The 15,940-nt window shown below is 32.5% G+C and overlaps 1 long non-coding RNA gene across 1 annotated transcript in view; it reads left to right on the top strand.

Annotated features, from left to right (window-relative positions):
• Positions 1 to 14,773, top strand: part of LOC135271623 (uncharacterized) — a 146,917-nt gene extending 132,144 nt beyond the window's left edge. The window contains exon 3 of the long non-coding RNA XR_010339749.1: positions 14,442 to 14,773. This is a non-coding gene — a long non-coding RNA (uncharacterized LOC135271623). The remainder of the gene's footprint in view (positions 1 to 14,441) is intronic.
• The last annotated feature ends 1,167 nt before the right edge of the window (positions 14,774 to 15,940 follow it).

Below are 15,940 nucleotides of genomic sequence, written 5' to 3'. Positions count from 1 at the left end.
GGGAGATGACAGCTCCATGTGTGTTATTGCCCCTGGAGACCCTCCAGTGGGACAAGACGTGGTGGTGGAAGGCAGTGATACTGATGATCCTGACCCTGCATAGGCCTAGGCTAATGTATGTGTTTGTGTCTTAGTTTGAAAAGGAAATGTTTAAAAAATAAAAATAATAATAATTATATTATTATATTATATTAAATAATAATATATTATATATAATAATATAATATATTAATTATATATTATAATATATAATATATTATATTATATTATATATTATATTATATATTACATAAATATTATTATATTATATTATAATATATTATTATATATATTATATATTATCTAATATAATATAATAATAAATAATATAATTAATATAATAATATTTATATAATATATAATATAATATAATATAATAATAAAATATAATACTAAATATAATAATAAAATATAATAAATATAATAATATATTTATTATATAATAATATAATAATATAAATAATATAATATAATATATAATAATAATATATAATATAATATAATAATAATATAATATAATATAATAATAAATATAATATAATAATGAATAATAAATATTATATATAATCATAATATATAATATAAATATAATGATATATAATATAAATATAATATATTATATTTAAAGCTTATACAATAAAAAAATTTAAAAAATTTGTACTGCTATATAATGTTTATGTTTTAGACTACATTATTAGAATAGAGTAAAAAAGTTTTAAAAATTTTAAAGTTTATAAAGCAAAAATGTTACAGTAAGAGGTTAATTTATCATTGATGAAATAGTTTTAGTAAAATTCGTGTACCCTAAGTGTATAATGTTAATAAACTCTACAGTACTACTGGACAGTAATGTCCTGGGCCTTCAAATTCACTCACCACTCTTCTCGCTCAAAGCAACTTCCAGTCCAGCTCTTTTCATGGTAACCACACTATGCAGGTGTACCATTTAAAAAAATCTTGTATACTATAATTTTATTGTACCTTTGTAGGTATAGATATGTTCAAATACACATATACTTGTCATAGTGTTACAAATGCCTACATTATTCAATGCAGTGACATGCTATACAGGTTTGTAGCCTAGGACCAAGAGGCTATATCTTCTAGGTTAGATGTGTAGTAGGCTGTATCAACCAGCTTTGTGGTGAGTATACTCTATGATGTTTATACAATGACCAAATCACCAAAACATGCATCTCTCAGAATGTATTCTTCTTAAGCAACACATGACTTTTGTATATCTATATGTACACTTATATATTACAGTCATGTATTTACATATAGTGCATATGTACAGCTGTGTGTCAATGTATATTATATATAAATGTACAATGTATATATAATGCATATACACACACACACACAAACATATACATGCAGGGTCAGGCATTGTTTAAAGTATATAATCCCTATATATCATAACTTCCAAGAACCTTGAGCTTCAGGAAGGTTAAATTGTTGTTCAAATTCATATGGTTAATAGTTCATGTTTAGGTGTTAAATGTCCATACTATTTCTATTTAACAACATTGAGTCTTCCACACTGTAGTTTATTTTTTAAAGTGCAGATATGATAGAAGAAAATGTATCAAATCTAAAACAAAAAAATCCCCATATGCCAGTAATAAAATTTCTTACCAATTTCAGTAGTAGAATAAAATATTTATATTTACACACATCTTTGTGGTTTATTTCAAATATATATATTTGAATCTAAACCTAAGAAGGAACATATAAAAAGGCAAACTTAAAAGTAAATACATTAATTTCAGGTTTACTTTAGCCTTTTCTTCTGTACAAAGAATCATATAATAATTGAACAGCTTCTGAGGAGATTCAAAAGTAAACTTTAGACGTAGTTTGTATCCCAGTAAGTTTATGTTAAATAATGAAAATTGAAACAATTCAACAAAACAAGGTTTTTGAAATAAACACTTATAATTCAATCTAGAAAATGGGTGGAGAGCAAAATTCAAAATTGAGAACATATAAGAACATAGGATTGAAAGTTTGTGTCTAATAAACCTGATAATGACAGCAAAAACAATTTGATAAGTGTATAATCTCAAATATATATTATTTGATTTCTTTAGATATCAGAATAAAATTTTTAATATATTCTAAATGTTGGTCTATATTATTAAAACAAAAAGAAAAGAATTTGAAAAAAGCAATACGGAAGACTAAAATAAAAAAGTGGCAAGTTTAAACATGTTCTGTTCTTGCCTTGATAATTTGACAACTCTATTTTAATATGGTTTTGATAAATTGTGTGACTAATTTATCTTCTACCTAAACATTGAAGATTTTAGAAAAAACTAAAATATCTTTCCAGTACTGGCTTAAATAAAATGGTAAGTAAGAATATATGAAACAAATAATATATTTTTTGTAGTATATTAGACAGTAAGTTCATCATCAGTTGTATCACTTCAACGAAAGATTGGAATCTAGTTTCTCTGTTTGATTTTTTTTGAGGTAAAGAGATGGTAGAAGAATATGAATATTTCAACATCTATATATATTTTTCTGTACCTATTACATATTCCAATGATCAGATATTGGAGCTGGTTTTGAAATTTCTCCCAGATTACATTGTGCAGTTAACTGCTCAGAGTATCATTCAAATTCTATCTGTAATAAAAATAGCAATGAAAATTTGCTGTATTTTAAATTTCAACTTACTAGAATATGATAAAAATATAATGATTAAATATCATTATATTTTAATAGATTTTATTTATAAATTCTAAATTTATTGTATCAATTGTTTTTAGCATTTAATCAGTTTTCTCCAAATGCAAGATTAATTAAAATGTAGAAAATTTGTTGTTCTTCTGTGAGAGACAAACAACAGCTTGTAAGTTTAGCACATTTTGAAACCAGTAAAATTGTCATATTTCAGTAAAATATGTTGATGATTTTCAAAAAAATATCATTACTTTTTTCAGTCTCCTAGTTAAATGGTAAGAAAAAAAGGGAAATGATTATTAAAAATAGTCACTTTTTCAACATAGGATTAAACAACTCCACACAGTCATTAACATTTTTTGTCTTTTTAAAGAACATAATTTTTGATTTAGTAATATTAATCCCCCCACCACTATCACTTTTTCAAGGAGTCCAAGTAATTTTCAGATTGCACAGTCAGATTTAAGGAAACACCAAACTAACTAATTTTCATGAGCAATTAGGAGCCTGCATAATCATAGCTATGCCTAGATTAAATATTCATATTTGGATGCCAACCATGATGATTAAGTTAATATGTCACCTTTGCTAGCGTTGCCATAGCAATATTACAATTAAAATTATCCATGTTAAAACTAATAACCTCAATATGCAATTAGCTAACATCTACTGCTACAAATGTAATATAATGTAGTGATTCAGAAAACTGCTGAAATGCAAAGATTTTTTTTTACTCTTTTCTCCTCCTTTGTCGTTTCTTTGGGAAAAAGAGAGCAAATCTAGAGAAAAGGGAAGTTGTTGATTATTACTAAGCATTCTATTGATAACCATTTTAAACAGGTGCCACACAAAAATTGTCACAACTAAAACAGGGAGGATCACTTAAAAACAAACTTTAAAGCAATTTTCTTTGTCATGCATTCCTTTATCTCCCCATTTTATTCACTGTAAATTTCTTCTTTAATCCAGAGCACAATTGACAATACAAAAGTCTGTCTCTTTTGCCTTATTTAAATACCTATTTTATGTTATTGTACACATCCCTCTCTCCTTTTTTTCCCCCATTTATAACTGGTACTCTGACGGTTGCTTCTGGTTTCAGAAGTACTATGTTGGTAATAGCATCCGAAGTGGGATGATAGCAATGAGTTTCTGTGTTTGAATGCCATCATATTTATTATCTTAGTTGGATCACTTCTTAAAGTATTTTCTGAGACAAGGACTTAAGTCACGATAGTTCATTTGATATCTTGAGAAATATAAATAATGTATTAGTAAAAGTAAGCTAAACTGTAAGGTGTATGGTAATGATCTGTTTTCCAATAAGGGGTATCAAGGCTGTATTGATTAGTGACACTCTGAGATAACATGTAAAACAAGTCTTAGAATGAGCCTAATGATAGTGGAAGGCTGAGTCATTTATTCACTGATTTCATCCCATAGGTGAGGGTCACCTGAGAGGTGTCACATTTTTCTGCCTTTTAGGTATGCCTGTATTTATCCCAGGAAGCACCCTTTCTACTAGAGAAAGTTCTTAGGTAGAGAAGAGAAACACACAGATGCTCTTGTTATGAGCAGCCTTTAGTTCTAGACAAACTTAGGTGAGCCAGTAAGATATGGAGCAAAAAAGTCAGTGGGATCTGCTCTCTACTTGATGCAAAGCTCCAAGCCAGACTCCAGATTTAAAATAGTTGACAAGACAGACATTGATTTCTCAGGGAGTTTATGAATTTATGGTTGTTGACAATACACAGACATTTTTTTAATTGGCAGATAAAATCATATATTTATTATGTACAACATTATGTTTTAAAGGATGTGGAGTGGTGAAGACTAGCGAATTAACAAAAGCATTGCCTCATTGAAATCCAATGATTTGATTGCATTTGATACACTTGTGTAAGAACTAATACGTTTTCATAACTTCATGATTTTTCAGAATAAGAGAATCATGCTGTTCCCACTATTCTTCCCCACCAAGGAAGGCTACGTGGAAGTTCTATAATGTGCTGTCACGGTGAGAGAATGTATTCTCTTACTGAGTCCATGAGGGGGCGTAGTTTTAAGGGCAAGAATTTCCCAGCACCATGCACCCCTCCCATCTCTCTCCGTCGGGCAGATTTAATGGTTTATGTTTGAATTTCTCGGGCGCGGGAATAAACTAAGAGTCAATCACCTAGCGGAAGATTAAAGGAACTCCTTTCATTGGCCAGAGGAACTTGGGAAGGTGGGAATTTTTCCCAGGATAAGTTCCCCGCTCCTTCACCCACACCGGATTTCCAGCTCTCTGGGATCCTCTCCCACATAGTGGGAGCTCTCTTTCCCTTCTTGGATTTTCCCTTTGGAATCCCCTTCCACACTTCTCGTGGAAGCTTTTCTCTCTTCTCCTTCTTTTTTCCTCTTTTCTCTACCTAAATAAAATCACCTTTATGCATCACTTCTTGGGTTCGGTATTTACTTTACAAGAGTACAGTGCACCTGCAGTAGTCCCTTCTCTTATTCTTCAAAAAGCAAAAACCAAAAATCCACAGCATTCTTTCGGGGGAACCATGCCTCAACACCCCCAAAAAACTCGGTTACAACAACCAACCCAGACATTTAATTTTGTGGTCCTATGAACCCCCTGGTCTCTATCTAGGGACACACATTCTCTGTATGCTTGTTTAAAGTTTTTTATTTCCCCATTCTCTTAGCCCTCACCCCAAGGTAGTAGCACAATTTGAACAAACATAAAGGTTCCCCTTAGTCTATTTTACCTCCTAAATTCTTGTAATATATTTTTAGTAGTTGTAGAATTAATGTATGCCCTTATTGATCACATAATATCATATGCTTTAATTCCTTCAGGACACAGGAATTTCATAAAAGTGAAAGTCCTTTTAAACAACACACAAATCAAGAGTATTATCAGCAACTCAGAAGCTTTCTGATGTCCCCTCCTGTTCTCTGCTCAACCCCAAGGCAGTTATTATGCTATTTCCAATCACTGTAAATTACTTTTGCCTGCTTTGGAACATATTATGAATGAATATTCACAAACAACATTCACTGCTCTATGTGAGACTCCTTTTCCTATACATTATACATATTTTTGTAAGTAACAATAGATAATTATTTATGATTACTTTCAGATACTCTATTTTATAAATTAACCATAATTTTAAAATAATAATGAAAATTTAGTTTATTTCTAGTCCTTGGCTATTGAATATAGTGCTTCTATGATAATTATTGCATTTTTGGCAAATATATGTATGCATTTCTTTTGCACATAAAGCTAAGAATGGAATTACTGGATCATAAGTTATTTGTTCAACTTTAATGAACATTGTTAAAAAAACTTTCCAAAGTGATGATATCAGTTTTATTTTTAAATTGAATGTTCTTTTAGTTAGTTGCTGCTTAATAAAATTGCAGTTGATTGTTTTATATTGATCTTGCTATATCCATGTATCTATTTTAATAGATGTCTGTTAATTATTTTGAACTTTCTATATACACAATCATGTTGATAGCAAATGTTTATAATTTATTTTTTCCATTCCAATTCTTATTTACTTTTTATATTATTGCACTGGTTAGAACAGCCAATTTAGTGTAGGATAAAAATGTTGGTCAAGAATTGTTATAATAGACCATTTATACTTAACTTGAAAACATTTTTACTATTTTATTATTAAATACATTGCTTGGTCAAGGTTTTTTCTTAGGTACTCATGAAAGGGAGGTTGACTTTTTTTCTAGTCTTCTCAGCACCCATTTTTGTAATGAATGGGTACCAAATTTTATCAGCAAATGTTTGTGTCTATAAAGATCCTCGGTATTATATTATCTTTCTAGGGCTTCCATAACAGATTTTCACAAACTTAGTATCTTAAAACAACAGAAGTTTATTATGTCATGATTCTAGTGTCCAGAAGTTTCTTGAAATCAAGGTATCATTAGGGCTGTATATCCTGAAATAGTCCAGAGGAGAATTCTTCCTTGCCTCTTATAGCTTTAGGTGGCTCCTAGCATTCCTTGACTTGTGGCTATGTAACTCCAATTTCTGCCTTCATCTTCACATGACTTTTTCCTCTTTGTTTCTTTATAGATCTCCCTCTGCTTATCTCCTATAAGGTACATGTCATTGGATTTAGGGCCCACCTAGATAATCCAGTTTGTTTCTCTCACCAACCTGAACCTAATCATTTATTTTCCTGTATCAAGTAAAATTCATGGATTCCATGAATCTTACATGGATACCTTTTGGAGCCTATTTGGACACTACATATTTATATGATTTCTCTCTTGTGCAAGGGCATGCACTTTTTCTTTGTCATACAGACTCTGGGCTCTGTTGCCCAGGCTGAGTGTGGTGGTGCCATCATAGCCCACTGCAGCCTTAAACTCCTGGGCTGAAGCAATCAGCCCACATCAGCCTATGGAGTAGCAAATTATTTTGGTAGAGATGGGGGTCTCGCTATGTTGCCCAGGCTGTTCTCAAACTCTTAGTCTCAAGCAATCCTCCCACCTCAGCCTCCCAAAGTGATAGGATTAATAATGTGATGAATTATATATAAACCAACTTTACACTTCAAGGATTAATTCTACTTTATATGATGTATTGTACTTTCATATGTTACTAGATTTGGTTAATAATTGTGTTTAGTTTTCTTGCATTTAAAATAATGAGGATATTGTGCTATAATCTTCCTTCTATTACAATGCTTCCTTGTTAAGTTTTGTACTGGCATCATTAAACAAGTTAGTAGCATTCTTTTTTTGAACACCTGGAAGAGTTGTTCAAAGCTTTGTTGTATTTTTTTCCTAGAATATTTTGGATTGTTCAGTAATTAAGTCTCTTTGATTCTGGAGGTGTATATTGGTAAATATATTTATTTTACATCTAATTAATTAAATATATTTGATAGTAATTAGATTTTTAATTTCATCTTGTGTCTCTTTGGGTAATTAGTATGTTTCTAGGGAGTTGTCCATTTCAGTCATTGTCAAATTAGTTGAGATAAAGTTGTTAATGGTATACTTTAAACTATTCTTAATATCTGAATGATTTGTAATGATGAGCCCCTCTTTTCATAACACTACTAGTGCATATTTTGTCTGCATTTTTTGTTTACTTGTCTTAGAGGTACAAACATTTTATTATTTCAAAGAACTGCTTCTAGCTTTGTTAATTATTTCAACATAGTTTAATTTTTTCATTTACTTATGCTTTTATCTTCAGGCTGTTCTTTATTCTTATTACTTTGGTTAACATAATATTCATGTTCTAATATTTTGAGAGGGATATTCATGCATCTTCCTTCTAATATATCCACTGAAGACCATAGTTTTCTTTCTACTCTATTAATACAGTTTTAATCATATTTCATAAGTCTGTGCATCTTCTATTTTTATTCAGTTTTAAAATATTCTAATTTCCATTCTATTTCTACTTTGGCCAATGAGTTATTTAAGAGTGTATATCTTAATTGATATTGCGTTTTTACTTATCATTGTTCTTGTTATTTATGTACGATTGATTTCAACTGTAGTCAGAAAATATACTGTGAATTATGTACATCCTCTGAGATATGCCAGGTCCTGCTTTGTGATCCAGAAAAGATCAATATTATTAAATGATCTTTGACTAGATGAAAGAAAGATGCATTTGGTCATTGCTGAATGCTCTATTTTGTTAATCTAGATCAATGACATAAATATTCTTAATCAACTTTGTGACAACTTTGATGTCCTTAAATTTTCCTGCTCTTTTAATCGTTAATTGAAAGATAGGTGCTAATGTCATCCATTATGAAAGTAGAGTAGGCCTAGATTTGAACTCTGCTGAATCTGTTCATATCTAGTGAAATAATATTATTAGATTTTACAAATCTAGAGTTTTATAACTTTCTGTGTAATAGTACTCTAATCATTGTAAATTATCTATTTTGTCTCTTATACCTTAAAACCTGCTTTGCCTGATATTAGATTACATTTGTCAAAAGTATTTAAAGCCACTGTTTGGATGGAGTAAAAGTCATATTCATGCACATTGTATTGATCATGACAACTAATATGGCAATATTGACATCATTGAGATAAGAACGATAATATCATTATAAAGCTTAAGGGAAAGGAGTATAAATATTTGCTAAAAATATTGTAATCTACCTCATTATTCTTTTATTTTTAATCTTTCTGTGTCTTATAAGCTTTTCTCTTGTTTTAAGCATATCTTTTATTTTGCTTTGTTTGGCTGAAAAAAAATCATGTCTTTTAATTGAAGTATCTGTTTCATTAAATGGCAGATGTTTATATTAACATTTATACAAGTTGTACTTTTTATAAGGTTGGGCAAGTTTTGACATTAAGCATCCTAGCTGTCAACCATAATTCTTAACAAAATGATAAGTCCAAAACTATTTAAATTATTAGGGCTGGGCACTGTGACTCACACCTGTAATCCCAGCACTTTGGAAGGCCAAGATAGAAAGATCACTTGAGGCCAGGAGTTTGAGATTAGTTTGAGCAATATAGCAAGACCCTCATCTCTACCAAAATAAAATAAAATAAAAATTACCTTGGCATAGTGGCATGCACCTGTAGTCTTAGCTATTTGGGAGGCTAAGGTGGGAGCATTGCTTGAGCGTAGGAGTTCAAGGCTGTAGTGAATTATAATCATACCACTGCACTCCAGCCTGAGTGACAGAGCAAGCTCTTGTCTCAATAAATACATAAAATGTATAAATAAAAATAATTACTGACTAGGTAGTTACAAAGATTTTTATTAGTTTGAAATGTAATTTATATAAAACCAAAACCACATATTCTAAAGAAACAATCATTTGTATTTTGCATATTTGTACAGTGATGCAACAACACCAAAATTATCTTTTAGAACACTTCTCTTCCACAAATGTTATCCTATGCCACTTGATTATGTTCTGTTTTTCTTTTGCATGTATGAATCAATTTTATTGTTTAATATTTTGTTAATGATTCTTAATCTATTCTCATGAAAGATATTGGACTCTATTTTCTTTTTGTGTGATGTCATTCACTGGTTTTGACATCAAGGTAACATTTTTCTCTTAAGCTAAGTAAGAAGTGTTTCTTTCTCCATTAGTATTTGAAAATAGTAGTTAGGGAAGATTGGAAAAAAATTGTATTTAAAAGATTTGAAAAATTCACCAGTGATAGAGTTAGAACTAGATTTTACTTTGTGGGGTGATTTTCTGTTGAATAATTAAATTGATTTAATTGGTATAGGACTATTTATGTCTTCTCTCTCTTCTTGAAGCAGTTGTTGTAATGTTAATTAGCAGAGAAGCTTTTTTACCATATTTATTTACCAATTAACGGCCATCGGCTCTGTGCTGAGGTCCTTGCTTTTATTCTGAGATCAGTAAAATAACTGATAAAATTCAGTCAAACTTTTATTTAATTTATTGATTTTTTTAAATAACCATTTTGAATTTCAGTGGTATGTGTTTGTCTTATAAATTGCTTCTTTTTCTTTTTTATCAGTTTCTAACTTGATCTTTATTATTTCCTGTCTTCTATCTGCTTATCTTAGGGCTTAATTTGTCCTTCTTTCTTCAAATTTTCATGATGAAGCCTACAACACTGACTTCAAGTTACTGTTATTCATAATAGAAACATTAAATGCTCTAAGTTTCCAAGTTGTCTTTACTTACTTAATTCAACATATTTTCTAATTTCTTCTATTTTTTACCTATGTTTTATTTATAAATGTTTTGATTTCCACATATCTGTGGATTTCCTAAATTTCTCCCTGTTATTAATTGGTCTTCCAAATCCTTCAAATTTAATACAACTCATTTTATGACAGCATGTGGTTTATATTTGTTAATGAACCATGATCACTTGGACAAATATATATCCTGAAGTTGTTAGATAGAATATTTTATAAATGTTAATTAGGTCAGTTTAGTTATAAATGTTTTAATCTTTTATGCTCTTAGAAATATTATCTTCTTGTTCTTTTAGTTATGAAATAAAACTATTGAAATATGGTTTATAATTATCTATAATTCTTTTTTCTACTCTGTGAGGTTTACTTCAAGAATTTTGACACTCTGTAATTAGTTGCAGATGCATTTATAAATGTTAAATCATCTTTCACTATATATTCATTTACCATTAAGAATTTTCTCTTTTGAAATTAGCATTTCATATTTTAAAATCCATTTTGTCTGTTATCAGTATACTCTAGCTCTTTTATGCTGTTTGAATAGTATGTATTTTCTACATTTTTGCTATATATACATGAATTTGAAAGTAATTTAGATCCCTTTTATACTTTATTTTTGTTGAATTACTAAGGTTATTCATATGTTCCAAAAGTGATATAGCTAGATTTGGGGCAAAAATTTCACAATATGGTTTTCAAAAAAAAATCATTTTGTCTCAAATGTTTAAGGTGATGAATACACTAATTATCTTGATTTGGTAGTTACAAAATGTGTACATGTATTGAAACATCACATTGTACACCATAAATATGTACATCTTTTGGTCAATTAACAATACAACTTTTTAAAAGTATATTTTATCTCTAGTTAATTTCTGTATGTGATAATGTATGTTTTAGTCCTGGCTTTGAGATTATATTATAGATCAAAAGCTGCATTTTGTATCTTAAATAGTTTTAAAGTTCATCTAAATTTAGAAGTTCAAGCATAAATAAGTAACTCTGCTAAATTGAAATTTGTCTCTGTCAAACATTCTTATCATATTTTCTACATGTAAAATGTAAACAATAGCTATATTAGTAATTAGGGATTAGTGTACATGTTTTTCTTTTAAATATATAATAAACAAAATATATTTTTCTATTGATTAAAAAGATTCCACTAAAGCATATTGTATTAGTCTGTCCTCATATTGCTATAAAGAACTCCCTGAGGCTGAGTAATTTATAAAGAAAAGAGGTTTAATTAGCTGAGAGTTCCATAGGCTGACAGGAAGCATTGCTGGGAGGCATCAGAAACCTTACAATCATGGCTGAAGAAAAAGTGGAAGGAGGTGGGACTTACATGGCTGGAGCAGGAGGAAGAGAGACAAGGGGGAGGTGCTACATACTTTTAAACAACCAAATTTCATAAGCACTCACTCACTATCACATAGACAGCAAGGGGGAAATTTACTCCCATGATCCAATCACCTCCCACCAGGCCCCTCCTCCAACACTGGGGCAATTTAACATGAGATTTGGGTGGGGACACAAATTCAAACCATACTACATTTTCTAATTATTAATCTGTTGAATATTGGGCCTAATATTCTTTTGGATAAAATAATAATTCAGCGATTCTTTCTATGACCATGTCTCAGAAAAAAGGAGATGAACCAAGGAAAGAAAATAAGTATCCCTGATTTGAAGTTCAGCAGAAAAATCGATCCCTCATCTTAGCTACAGGTGGTAAGGCATAGCACTTAAATGAAATGAATTTCCACATTGGTGCTACTGCTTTATTACATCCATTCTGGGATAATGGAACTTGAAACCCAAACCTACTTTACTGAATTTAAGTATAACAATTAGGACTAAGAAACCAAGCCAAAACTATCTCTATTGTGAATTATCTTTATCCATAGTGGGAAAATAATGATCGTAAGCTAATATATATATATATATATGTACACACACACACAAAATTGTAAATCCAAGGTTGGGAGAAATGATAAAATTTGATCTCTGTTTCCATTTTCATCTTTTTCCCCTCCTTCATATTTATCCAATTGGCTTCTTGCACTTTCTCAGTGCCAGGATAATTTACTTGAAACACAAAAGTGAGCCAAGAAGAATGAAAGGTAGATAAATGTAGCTAGCCCCAAAGCTATTTTGCAACATTGCTGTTCTGCTTAGTTCCAGAAATTTAAGGTGAAGGATTAATTTCTTCATGATAATAAGCAAAACTAGATGGCTCCTAAAATTTCAGAAAATATTCCCTTTATTTTGAGGCCAGTACTTTTCAGAAAGCAAAATAAAATTCCAGTTAGGTTATGTACTAATTCTGGTAGTCAGAATGACTCCAGAAAAAAAAAAAATCTACATGTTAATCCCTGGAATCTTGGAAAATATAATTAGATTTATAGACTTTAAAATGGGGAGATTATCCTGGATTATCCATCATTCATGCTGGCCCAAACTAATCCCATGAGTTCTCAAAAGCAGATAACTTTCTTGGCTGCAGTCAGAGAGATGAGAAGAAAGAAACAATGAGAACACTTGGACACAAAGAGGGGAGCATCACACACTGGGGTCTGTTGTGGGGGGGCTATGGGAAGGATAGTGGAAAGGAGGGACAACATGGGGAGAAATGTCAAGTATAGGTGATTGGGGGATGGTGGCAACAAACCACCTTGCCATGAATGTACCTCTGCAACAATCTTGCATGATCTGCATATGTATCCCAGAATCTAAAGTACAATAAAATAAAAAAAGAAAAGTCAAAGAGATTTGGAATGAGGAGTAAACCCATCATTACTGATTTTAAAATGGGTTGAGCAAAAAATGAAAATGTCTTAAGATTCTAAGAAAGGCTCCTAGCTGGCAGTTATCAAGGAAATGGAACCTCAGTTACACAATTGTACAAGGAACTGAATTTGGCCAACAATAGAAATGAAGCAGATTTGGCAGCAGGGATTTCAGAAGGAAACACAATTTTGTGAGGTTCTAAGCAGGCAGTCCAGCAAGTATCCCTGCAACCCTACTTCTTACCTATGGAATTGTAAGAAAATAAATGCATGTTGTTTTAAGTGACAAAGTGTGAAAATTAGTTACAGCAGCAACAGAAAACAAATACGTTTATTTTATGACCTCTTAATAATAAATCCTTGAGCCTCATAATTTCTTGATAATATGGAAATTAATATGCCAACCTAAATAAAACATGAGATATACTAATCTAAGTTAAATACTTAGCAATATGATTAATACGTAATACATTTTTTTAATAACTGAAAATGCATTTAAATAAATGTTTCTACATCATGATTTTCATCATATTGTACTGATATAGCTTAGATGTATGTCCCCACCAAATCTCATGTTGAAATGTAATCCCCAGTGCCTGATGTGAGGTGTTTGGGTCATCGGGGTAGATTCCCTCATGAATGCCTTGTTGTCTTTCCCACAGTAATGAGTTCATGCCAGATCTGGTTGTTTAAAAAGAATCCTTGCACTTCCCTCCCCTCTCTTGCTCCTCTCTTGCCATTTGACAGGTCTGCTTCCTTGTGCCATAAGTAAAACTCCCTGAGGACTCATCAGAAGCTAAGCAGATGCAGACACCATTTTTCCTGTACAGGCTGTAGAACCACAAACCAATTAAACCTTCTTTCTATATAAATTACCAGCCTCAAATATTTCTTCATAACAATAAAGTATCCTAATACGGAAAATTGCTACCAGGAAGTTCAGTGTTGCTACACAGATACCTAGAAGTGTAGATGTGGCTTTGGAACTGGGTAGCAGGCAGAAGTTGGAAGAATTTTGAGGGAACGGAAGAAAATAGAAGGATTAAAGAGAGTTCTTATGGAATAAATACATGGTTGTGACCAAAATGCTGACAGAAATACGGACAGTGAATGCTAGACTGATGAGGTCTCAGATGGAAATAAGGAAGTTATTGGGAACTGGAGTAAAGGTGACCTTCATTCTTCCCTTGCAAAGAACTTGACTGTTTGTATTTGTTCCCTAGGGAATCTGTGGAATTTTGAACCTAAGATTGATGACCTCAGGTATCTGGATAAAGAAATTTCTTAGCAGCAAAGCATTCAAGATGTTATCTGGCTACTTTTAATAGGCTACAATCAGATATGACAGTAAAGAAATGACTTAAAGTTGGAACTTATATTTAAAGGAGAAATAGAGCTTAAATGTTTGAGAAATTTTGCAGCAGAGCTATGTGGCAGAAGAAGAAAAAGAATTTTCAGGAGAGAAATACAAGCAGGCTGTGGAGCAACCACTTGCTAGAGAAATTAGCATGACTGCAAGGGAGCCATGTGCCAACATTTAAGACAATGGAGAAAAACCTAAAGGCATTTCAGGTGTTTCATCAGAAATCATTGATGCAGCCCCTCCCATCACAGGCTCAGAAGCCTTGGAAGAAAGAATGGTTTCAAGGCCGAGGCTCAGGGCACCACTGCCTGCTTAGCCTCAGCGAACTGATCCTGACATTCCAGATGCTCCAACTCCAGCCATGGCTCAAAGGGCCTCAGGCACAGCCCAGGCTGCTGCTTTGGAAAGCCAAGCCACTGTAAGCCTTGGCAGTTTTCATGCGGTGTTAAGCCTGAAGGTGTGTAGAATGAAAAAGTGAAGAAGCCTTGGCAGCTTCTCCCTACATTTCAGAGGAAGTTTGAAAAAATCTGGGTGCTTGAGGAGAAGCCTGCCATAAAGATGGAGTTCTGTAACTGGGTGGCGGGCCGCAGGGTAGAGCAGAGAGGCTTCCCGAAGACGCTCCCAATTCCCTGATAGGGAGGGGATAAACTCAGTTCCCTCCCAGTCCAATTCTTTTCCCGATGTGTCACAGGTTCTTGGTCTCCCTGGCCTCAGGAATGGGGAAGAGGACCTGGCGGCTGTGTAAGCTTAAATCTTACACTCAAGTAAATATCTGACCCAAAGAGTTTTGCAGAGAGCAATTTATTAGGCAGAGAGAGAAAGAGAGAGAAGTAGAGAGAAAGCTCTCACGCTGTTGTGGAAGAGGATCCCAGAGAGGGAAATCGCAGCAGGTAAGGTGTAGTGGAGTTTTAACTTTGAAGTTATTCCCGCCCCATTCATGTTTTTGTCCAATAAGAGGAGTTCTTTCAAACTTCCTCTGGAGTGACTGATCTTTGACTTTGATTCCAGATTGGTTGCTTGGGCCCACAGCAGAGCCCCTCCTTCTAGGGCTTTTGGCGGGCTTTCTGAACAAAGGAAGCTCACCTGGAATTTTACCTAGCCCACGAAGGGACAGTTAGACAAAGAGCTCTAGGTTCCCTGATGGGGAGGTGGATGGAGGCATGGCACTGGGAAGTTCTTGCCTTGAAACCACACCCCTTGTGGACCTGGGAAGAGAAGTTAACACAGTCCCTCAGTTCTCACAGATAAATTTTTCCAGGGTAGTTCCTGGGAAAAATGAGGATTTGGAGCCCCCACAGAGAGTCCCCATCAGGACACTGCTAGTGAAGCTGGAAGAAGAGGGTCTCTACACTCCAGACC

Source organism: Aotus nancymaae, unplaced genomic scaffold (assembly GCF_030222135.1).
Source record: "Aotus nancymaae isolate 86718 unplaced genomic scaffold, 86718_ANA_hifiasm-v0.15.2.pri h1tg000088l, whole genome shotgun sequence".
NCBI lineage: Eukaryota > Metazoa > Chordata > Mammalia > Primates > Aotidae > Aotus > Aotus nancymaae.
The sequence above is the reverse complement of the archived record's forward strand: the minus strand, read 5'-3'. Positions and strand labels throughout refer to the sequence as shown.